This window comes from Vombatus ursinus, unplaced genomic scaffold (genome assembly GCF_900497805.2).
Source record: "Vombatus ursinus unplaced genomic scaffold, bare-nosed wombat genome assembly UNPS02014798.1, whole genome shotgun sequence".
NCBI lineage: Eukaryota > Metazoa > Chordata > Mammalia > Diprotodontia > Vombatidae > Vombatus > Vombatus ursinus.
The window spans coordinates 16,271,079-16,281,799 of NW_020954576.1; the positions used below are offsets into that span (position 1 = coordinate 16,271,079).

At 38.7% G+C, this 10,721-nt stretch overlaps 1 protein-coding gene across 1 annotated transcript in view; it reads right to left on the bottom strand.

Annotated features, from left to right (window-relative positions):
* The window catches only part of LOC114049826 (gremlin-2), a 132,123-nt gene extending 123,659 nt beyond the window's left edge, over positions 1 to 8,464 (bottom strand). Inside the window, exon 1 of the mRNA XM_027871243.1 lies at positions 8,191 to 8,464. The gene's annotated coding sequence lies outside the window, so the exon portion shown is untranslated. The remainder of the gene's footprint in view (positions 1 to 8,190) is intronic.
* Positions 8,465 to 10,721: the final 2,257 nt, after the last annotated feature.

Sequence of the window (10,721 nt, forward strand, 5' to 3'; positions counted from 1 at the left end):
TCATTTGTAAACTCATGATTATACTAACCACACTCTTTATTCCTCAGGCCTATTTTGAGGAAAGCATGTTTCAACTGGTAAAGTACTATATAAATGTGAGCCATTATCAGAGGTAATAAAAGTATATGAGACAGTTTTATGTAAATACTTATGCCATATATCTCAGTCTTCTCTGCTATGTAAGTCATTCATGATACCTTTTGTCCTCTGTTTTAGACATGGATGCAAACCTTACCTGACTGCTGGAGAAACCACATTCTTTATGGTCTTTGAAAAGAAAAGTGTAGTTAGCATTCCTTCTTAGACTCTCCCTGAAACTGGGCCCTACCATTGTACTCTAACCCCTGACCTATACATAACAGATGGTCTAGGACTAGCTGTCAACTCCTATACATTTTTTTTTGTACAGCTCCAAGATAAGCAAAAATATCACACATAAGATGGTTAGATCTGGTTGCAGTGTGCCACAAAGGACCCCAAGGGAAATGGAAGGTATCATAACACATGGCACCAGGCAGGAGAGTAATGGTCATGTGTAGATCCACTTGACAACTAAGAAAAGAGATGAGTGCTAAATGTCTTTACTCCTGGGAGCTCCCCTCCATGGGTCTAAGCTATTCCCTTCCCTAGCCTAGACCAACACTGAAAAACAGTTTATAGGATTCAAAGCTGCAAAGGACCTTCAAAGGTTTCCTAGTCCAAAGATGTCAAACTCAAATAGAAACAGAGGCCATAAATCATCCCGAAGGATTACTACAGGCCACATACTAATTTAAAAAATCACATATCAACATTATCTCTTCTCTATTATAGTTCTATTTATTTTGCTAAATATTTCCCAATTACATTTTGATTTGGCTCCAGTGGCAGGTGGCATTCAAGTGTTTGACACGTCTGATTTAGTTCAACACCTTAATTTTATAGATAGGGAAACTGAGGCCCAAAAAGCTTACATGACTTATCCAGGCCCATGATTGCAGTAGGAAGAGCATTGGATTTAGAGTCAGAGGACTTCAATTTGAAGCATGGGTCTACCTACCACTTACTATTTCTAAGTCCTTGGACAAGTCACTTAAACTTATTGGTCCTCAGTTTCTCTATGTGTAAAATGAGAGGGGTGGGGTTGAACTAGATGACCTCTAAGGTATCTTTCAGTTTTAAATCTATGCCCCTATGAATGTGTTAAGTAGAAAAGCCAAGATTAACACCTAGATTTTCTAACTTCATAGATCTGATGCCTTTTCCACATCTTCAGATCTTCTTTGGACAGGCAGGGTGTTTCAGCAGTTTTCTTACTATGTACATCATGTTTTATTCTGTTTTAGTTTGTTTTAAACTTCCTTTTTCTTCTTTGACATTGGAGTGTATGATGAATATAGTACCTTGCTCAGGGTAGGCATTCAAAAAATACATGCACAAATGAATTCCTACTTAGAGAATACTGTAATTTATTATCTCATTCTGTGAAAGACTGATAAGATCAGTTCCAAGGGGGTTTATGAACACCAGTATAAAATGAGAACACCAGTATAAAAAAATCATTATAGCCTAGGCAGTTATGATATGGCATAGATAGCATAGGATCTGGGTCCTGAAGATTTATTTCCAAGTTCCAATTCTGCAACTCATTAGCTGTGTAACGTTACTCAAATCACAACCTCTCCAAGACTCAGTTTCCTCATTCTTCATCTGCAAAATGGGGATAATACTTGTATTATCTACCTCACAGAGTTTTTGCAAGGATACATTGAGAAAACATTTTGTAAAGCTTAAGGGGCTATGTAAATGTAAGTAATTAAAATAAACTGAAGCTTTGGGGGACTGATAACTTGCAAGACACCATCATTCAAGAAAACTGCCAATACTCAAATTTACATACCTTTCACATTGTGGCAGCACTAGGCTTGGTCATCCCTGAACCACAAAATGCATCATAAAGGGAAATCACTACACTACAATCAGCTGAGACTGAGATTCAGAGCAAAAGAAGCTGAAAGGAAATCTCACTGCAGGGCTACCAAATTTTTATGAGCTTTCAAGCAAAGTATCTGACTGCCTACTTTCTTTAAAATGCTGCTGTTATAATAAGAAAATATAATGGATTACCCAGGGTCAGTGTTATAATTGCAAAAAAACAGTGAAAGGCAGCTAACTTTCCATGGATGATAAGATTAGGTTCCTCCCAGCCCTTTGGAGTCTCAGTCCCAGCGCCAGGTTGAACAATATTTTTAATGCAGACAATGTTTGTACAAGACAAAGTCAACTTAGCATTTCACACGAGCTAGTCAAGTGTTCCCCAGTTCAATGTATTTTTTTTTCTCTTTCCCACTGTTTAAATAAATTATAGGAGATGAGGATCTTAGTTTGGCATTGCTGGTAATCCATAACATGAACATCATATTCAGGAGTATTTGTATTCTAGGTGTCATGTCCTTCAAAAGCTGTTTTCCAAGAGAATTTTTCCATAAGTTACTGTCTTTTCTTTATGTCTAATTCCCCTGTATTCATTATCCAGGAGTGTTTTCATAGTATTCTGTACCATGAAATACATTTTCTGGTGAGATTTATGGAATTGGCCAGAACATTATTATCTTATTTACTTTTTTTCCCTCTCAATGGGGTGAACTCCTTCAAAGAGATTTATTTTTTTAAGACTTAAATATATTTATTGGAAAATAATGTTAAAAAAAGGAGAAGGGAATTGGTATTTCTGTCTCTGAAGAACAATCAGTGAAGGGCTATTCTAACTGTTGAAAATAGGAAGAGAGATGTAGGGTCTTTTATGTTCACTGTTACGTCTTCAGTTCTTCCCAATCATCCAGAATTGTTATTTGCCACTCTCCTACTTAAATATCATGTTGTTACTGCATTATCCTTGATCTTTTGGTGATGAAGAATAAATAACTTACATTCATCAAAGCTCTCAGGTCATCAGAGCACTATTTTTTTTGCCAAATACTAAATTGGAGGTAAAGGGAAGGGTAGAGCAATTTTGTCATAAAGAGAGGACAATAAGACACATTACCTTCCCTTTCCTTCTAGACACACTGGAACCTTTTCTTTGTTCCTGAAAAAGTAGTCTGTGTCACAATTCAGTCATTTGTGTTGGGGCAACTAGGTGGCGCAGTGGATAGAGCACCGGCCCTGAAGTCAGGAGTACCTGAGTTCAAATCCAGCCTCAGACCAAACACTTGACACTTACTAGCTGTGTGACCCTGGGCAAATCACTTAACCCCAATTGCCTAAAAAACAAAAACAAAAAATCATTTGTGTGTGTGTGTCACATTCCTAACAACATGAGTGCAAAAAACAAAGATCACAATATTCTTGGTGTTGGCCATTTCAAAAGGATCCTGAGACTTCCAGACCTCTCAAAATTCACCTCTGTGTAAGTTTCTGGAGCTTCTCTTCTATTATTGTATCTTATGAATTCCCCTTAGCTCTCTTTTGGATCAGGAGAAATTCTAGTTCTTTCCACTAGAATCTCTGTGGGATCATAAGACTTTTTAAAGCTTTCTTCTATTAGACATATTGGGATTCCTTACTCTATAGTGCCTGATCTAGAAATGAAAAAGAGGAAAGAGTGATATTCCCAAACCTTGGCACTAACCTACCAGAATATCAGACTATTTACTGAATGGAGCAACATAATGTCATAAACATTAATGACAATTACCCTCCATTTCAACCCTGACATTTCTTAGTTAACTCTGACTTATGACTGATCCAGAAATGTGGAGGCAAAAAAGGAAAGTAATCAGTTAGACTATGAGATTATGAAAAGGAAAAAGAGACACATATACTTTTTCTGCTCTAACATTAAGATTGGCTATCTATCATCTTCCAGATACTTGGAAATTACAACTCCCTACTATACATACTCTAGGGAAAATATGCCTAGGATTCCTAAAACCACTGTCAAAAACCTGCTTCTGGTTATCCCAAACTCAATATAACAAACAAGCAGTACCCTAGGTACTGGTGACTACCAGAGGTATGAAAACGCACTCAGCACATCTTCTGCAAATGTATATTTCACATTGATCCAATGCCAGAAGTGGCATTGGTCCATGGCTGCTGAGACCATCTACCATTAAAGGTCAGCTTAAGAAGCCCCTTTTTTCTTCTCTTTCCCCTTTTCCTTCCTCCTTTCTTTCTCCATTTCCCCATTAAAAGGATATGAAGAAGACAAACAGCAAAGCAGCAGGGAGAGACCAAAGCTAAGTATGTACAAAGCATAAGTAAAGCTAGCTCTATTTTTAGTGTCTCTCACTTTCCTTTTTCTGGCAGACAAGGCTAATACCATTTGGGGAAATAAAAGAAACTTAACTGCACTTGACATTAAGGAGCAACAGGGGTACGTTTAATAGGGCAGAAAATGTTCAGATTGGCTGGAAACAGAGCTGTTTCTCTACTCTCTATGGCCAACTAGAGTAGTACTCACTTTTGAGAGTTGGAAGACTGCCCTCTCCTGGTCTTTATGTGTATGTGTTGTCACAATCAAGTGATAATATTTAACTGCCCACCTGTGCATGATGGGGTAAATGCTTCAATAAAATTTTCCCACTTCTATTGTCTCAGGTAATCTTCCAATGTGGTCTTCCTTGCAGGTGACGATTTTTGTTTTGTTTTGTTTTGTTTTTACATACTCATTAATCCTTTTACCTCTTGCTTTGAGAGTGAGGATGCCTACTGTCATGTCATAAATAAATGAAACATCTTGTATGCAACATCCTTCTGTGAATATTTCATCCACAAATGGACATAGGACATAGCTCTTCAAACAAGTGCTTAAGTAAAGTACGTTTTCTGAATGACACTGGTTGGCCAAATGCCAATCGATGGGCCTTGCCCAATAGGATCTGGTTCAGTAGACAGTTGAAACTCCACAAACATTCAAGGTATCCAACTCAGAAAGGAAAATTCATACAACACAAACATGTAGCACTTTACAAAATGAACAATGGGAGCTAAAAATAACTTGAAGAATGCGTGCAAGAACCCTAGAGTAATGTCATTGACTAGCATACTCTCCATGGCCCCAAAGCCATTTACTAACAGGAGGAGTGGTTTAACATTTTATTTAGTAGGAATGGTAAAATGCAACTAGGATCAGTGAATAAGAGCAATGGACATAGTGAAAAAGACCTAAATTCAAATCTCACCTCAGACACTTACTAGCTGTGAGACCCTGAGCAAGTCACTTCATCTCCACCTGCCTTAGTTTCTTCAACTGTAAAAATGGGAATCATAATAGCACTTAGGTCTCAGGGTTGTTGTGAGAATAAAATGAGATAATACTTGCAAAATGCGTGGCACAGTGTCTGGCACATATTAGGTGCTTGATAAATGGTTGTTTCTCATCTCTTCCCCCCCATTTCATTCACAAGACTCATTACATAGACAATGAGGTGAAAATAAGGAAGTCCACTACCAAAAGAGTGGTGGAATAAGAAAGGGAGCCCAAGACAATTTACAGTCATATAAGCACTCTCTCATAAACATGATTTTGTGTTCACCCCTTTTCCATCTTTCCCCTCCTGCCACAGGCACAATTTTTGTCGAATTTATCCTGGCCAAGACAATAAATCATGGCTTTAAACACAGTGCCCACAAACCCAACTCTTAAAGTACCCCCAACAAGGAGGAAACAAATATAAAAGTTTTCCTGCATGTAGCAGATTGGAAGGTCCAACCTTATCTGATAGTGTACCCAAAACTCCACAACCCTCCAGAGTAACTCTGTCCTTGACCAGGTATGTCAGTTCTATTCATATCAATAAGAATACCATGCTAAGTTTGAGAGCCTAATGCTCTTTCTTTGTTCCAGTGGGAGAAAGCTGAGGGAGGAAGTGTTTATTTTATAGCAGATTTGAAGGAGTGTACATTGTTTAAACTTTACCTCACTAGCAATTCAAGGAAGCCTCAAGTTTAAGCTGTGGCTGGCTGTGAAATAGAACTGTAGTCAACTCTATGAATTATTTATCCCATTGGAGAACTGTACAAATAATACAAAACAACCGACAATCTGCCGATTATTGGGTTTTAGGGCTTGAAAAAGTCTTTTAAATCCACTAGTCCAATCCCCTGCCCTAGACTCTTACTAGTTGTGTGGCCCTGGGTGAGGAGGTTGGCCTGGATGGACTCTATGGTCCTTTCCAGATGTAAATATGTGATCTTCTAATCCTTATTTTACAGATGAGGAAACCAATACTCAAAAAGGTTAAGGGATTTATCCAAGGTCACATAGGCTAGTTTTGGATACACACATTACAAAATCAAGGCATGAAGTATTTTGTCAGAGAAGATTCTGACATTCAGAGTCACTCCCTCTGCGCTGAGCCCTCAACACCTTCCAACTTTGTTGCATTGTTAGTAATTCATTACTTTGTATGTGTTGTAGTATGAATTTATTGCACATAATCTACTTATGGTTAAGAGTATACTATATATACTAAAAAACGTGTCCATTAGATTCAATTGATAGTATTTGATTGGGTCTTAGCTACATTAATTTGCATTGTCAATTGCCCTCTTGCCACTAAGTTTTCTTTAATAAAAAAAAACCCTTATGATGCATAGAGAGTAAAATAATGGATCAATGCTGATAACCCCCCAAAAGAGAATTTACTTTCCATCTATTCCTCTCCCTCCCTCCAACAAAATATCTTTTTAGTGGAATTCAGTAAGACTCTATCAAATCAAACTGAGTAGTTATTAATGGAGAATGGGAACAGCTTTCAGTCAATTTACATAATAGCTAAGCCAGAGTTTCCCTGCATAAATAAGAGAAGCCTTAGTCTGAAGAATCTAGGTCAAGGTAACAACAATACAAATTCTCCTTCCTGAATGTGCAAAGGCAGATGAAACAAGTATCATTGACAAGACTTGCTTCTCATCATTGGACAGGCAAGTGGCACTGAATGGGGATGACACCTGAATTAAGCACTGGCTGAAGCTCTAAACAGATGGGAAATTTGCAGTGCATTAAGCATGCAGGGGTCTGGATGGGGTCTGCTATGCAAAGTGCTAATTAGGCCTCGGAGAACGCATTGGACTTGCAGCTGCACCTGCTGCAGGAACCATTCTCTGCAAGACTGTGGAGTCAATCCTACCTAATCTGTATTTTTTTTTTCCCACTGCAGGAGCTACTCTTTCTACAGAGATTCAAAGCAGCTGAGCACATGTACTCCAGAGTCACTCAAAGCATTCAAAGCAGGCTTTTAACTGAGCTTTCATTCAGCTTGTTCTGCCTTTGGTTGAGAAAGGCTGGAGTTACAATGAACTGTTAATTTTACCCTGAGAAATCCACAGACAAAAACGAAATTACGTAGTCACCTGATTCAAAAAACTGAAAAATAATTTAGTCATCGGTAAACTACCAATACTCTCTTCCTTTCTTTTTACAACCTCCATATCAACAACAGCAAAAGTCAAAGATTCTTCTCATGTTAGCATCAATATCAAACTCATCCTTGGCATTTCCTTGGAAGTATTATATTAATCAGTATGCCCAGTCTTTAAATTGTAAATGTAATCCCAGATCTCCTTGAAGTCATTCTATATGGAGATATAGAATGAAAATCTATCTTAAGCTCAAATGTTAAAAATCGATTCAGGCGCACAGGAAGAGAGGACTGGAAAAAAACTTAAAAAAAATTTTTTTATCAACTTCTATAACAAAAGGAGAGCATTATATGTATAAAGTTAGCGCATCTTAACACATCCTATTCGATTCAAAACCAAGCAAAAGTCATTCCATTTCGCTGATTATATCAGGAGGATTACGTAAGTCTGATAGTAACTTGACATAATAAAACCACAGGGAATGTTAAAAGGTTGCTTTACAGAAGTCAGACAGCTATTTGCTTCCTATTACACATAATTATCATCTAGGACATCAATATGTGCCACCCCCCCCAAAAAGGTATCATGACAGCATATCTCTTGGTTGTATTGGGGGTGGAGAAGACACTGCTAAGTTTGCAGGTATGTAATTCACACTCCCTGAAAATCCAATAGGTGGATGTCAACAGCATACAATATAGGGTGAATGAAATGAGAGAGTTATTCTATGTGTTCTATTCTAAAAAGCTAAGGAAAGGCAAAGGCAAGAACCGAGCAAAACCTACAGAAAACGTGCGAGTGAGAAACCATGTCCGTGCCAGATGAGTTGTGATGAGCTCGTACCTGCAATGCTGTTGGAGTTCTCTGCTCAGCTCTCTTCTCGCTCTCTCTCCCTCCTCTGGGGGTGATATAGTCCAAAGGGGCGCCTAAGTTTGATCTCCTGCGGCCGGGTTCAGCTCTGCCTTAGCCAGGCTGCGGCAGATGCCCATAAGACAGAGCACAGGCTAAGTGAGCTGGAAATGGGAGACCGTGCCTTGCTTTGCACGGTCTCAGGCTGTCTCCGGCTACAGACGTGAAAAGGAGCACTGGAGTCTTAGCTCTGACTCCTCTCAGTCACTGCATGGGTATATTATCACAATCTAGGCTTTCTATTGGCTCTGATTACCAAACAAATCACACCAGCCACCCCCCGCCCCCCTCCCCTCCCTGGTTCACTCAGCGCTTGTTTCTCATCTAACCCACAAACATTGCAGCCACACACACTTCAGTCGCTTGCAATGTTTCTCTTTTCCTCCTTCCAGTCTGTGGATTTACAACCTTGTGGTCAGCTCTAACATTTTTTTTAGCAGACTTCCAACCCAAACCTTCTTGTTTATGTAGAGGAATTCTCCATCGCCCAGCCCGCAAAAACCGCTCGTTCCCTTCAGATCTTCTTCCTCCTTTTGTTGATGGGCTTGCAATGTGAAGAATGCACGAAGAAGGCTGCAGCCCGTTGTGTGACAGATCTGACATTCACACACACACACACACACACACACACGCAAGCCGTGGTCCTTTTGTTTTGAGTGAGGCTAGTAAAATTAAAAGCCCAATGAGCCTCCTGACCAAAGTGAGGGCTCCTTCAGTAAAATCTTCAATTAAGGCAGCGCAAAGGGTTCATTGCTTGAGTTTGGTTTGTGTTTCCAACAGCGATTCGGTCATTATTATCCCTATTTTTGTTTATTGAATGCAGAGGTTTCTAATGCAAATCAGACCCTGCAACATTGGGAAAAACTGGAACAATGACGCCAGACCAATTCTTCTGTTCAGTAAACTCAGTTGGTTATATCAGAGGGTCTGCGAGTGATGCCTGCTAGTTTCCTTCTCTTTTTGTTATTTTTTTTTCATCTTCTCTGCTCTTGGCTGCTTTTTAAGGTGGTACTCTGACCAGAGGAGAGAATTCAGCCTCAGCTGACATATGCTCCTGGATTCAAATGTTGAATACATGGGGATGAATAGAGATAGACCTTTGGCCTGTGGGCAGAGGAAGAGCCCAAGGGGGGAAAAAGATCTTTTAAGATTTTCCAAACTTGGCTGGGAAAATTGGGAAGAAATTCACTGTGCTTTGTAATAGACCCTCCCGAAGCCTTTCCCACAACATCAATTTCACTGGAGCTTATGGAAATTTTAATGACAGTTATTCTTGACAAGTAGCCATTGCTACACAAATTACTTTGCCCTATTTTGATTTTCAGCTTAGAACAAAATCCTCAACCTCCTGTTAGGCCTTTGGTACAATAGTTACCCTGACTTTGTGAGCTGATGTGAGGTAAGTTCATCATCATCATCATCATCATCATCATCATCATCCATGAATACATGCATACACACAAAGAGTAGCAAAAGCCTAAGAAATAAAAATAAGGGCTGGGAATTGATCATTTTTATATAGGCTATTTGATTTCTTCCTCTAGCTAGGCAAATCTCATGAATCTAACACTCATTTCCAGGAATGATTAACCTAACAGCAGCTGGAAGTTACACAAACATTGCACATTTGGTTACCTGCCATCACACACTCCAACTTCATTTGACATTCCCTTATTACCTGAAGAATTAAAATAGACCCATTTTCCTTTTGTCAACACATTTTTAAATTCATCATTGTAAATCTTCCAATCTGAGTTTGTAAACTATCTTTCTTTTTTTTTAATGACAGATGACCAGTCTTGTGAAGAAAGCAGAAAATAGGTATTAGATTTATGGAATAAAAAAGTCACAGAATGGTAAAGGGATTTGTTTCTAACTTTTGCAAATAACAGCACCAAGTTGAAATACAAAGCTTATTCTATCTGCTGGAAGTGTCTTCCTTTCTTTCTTCCTTCCCTCTTAGTCTTTACTTTCTCCCTTCCTTCGGTGCTTCCTTCCCTCCCTCTTTAAAATTAGCATTGCATATTTGCTATGCCACTCAAAGGAAAGGAAGGGATGATGCAGGAGATCAATTGCATTCATGAAACCATTTAGCCAACTCTGGAAATAATTACTTATGCACTATCCTGGAGGTTAGTAGCCAAGAATTTGTTTTATTATTTTTGCCATCTATCCGGAAAGACTGCCCTAAAAAAAGGACCAAGGTCTGTTACATTTATTTTTGCATTTCCAGGACTAAAACATGACTCAAATGATAATTAATAGTAACAACAACAATAATAATAATAGGCAACTCTCAATCAACATTTGAAAGCAATTGATAATTTGTATACTTCCTGGCCAGCTACTGTGGTATAATGAATGAACCCTGCATTTTCAGTCAGAAGACTGATGTTTCTCTTCTACTTTTTTACTTATCTTCTATGCAACCTGAGTTCAAATCCTACCTCAGACACTTGCTAGCT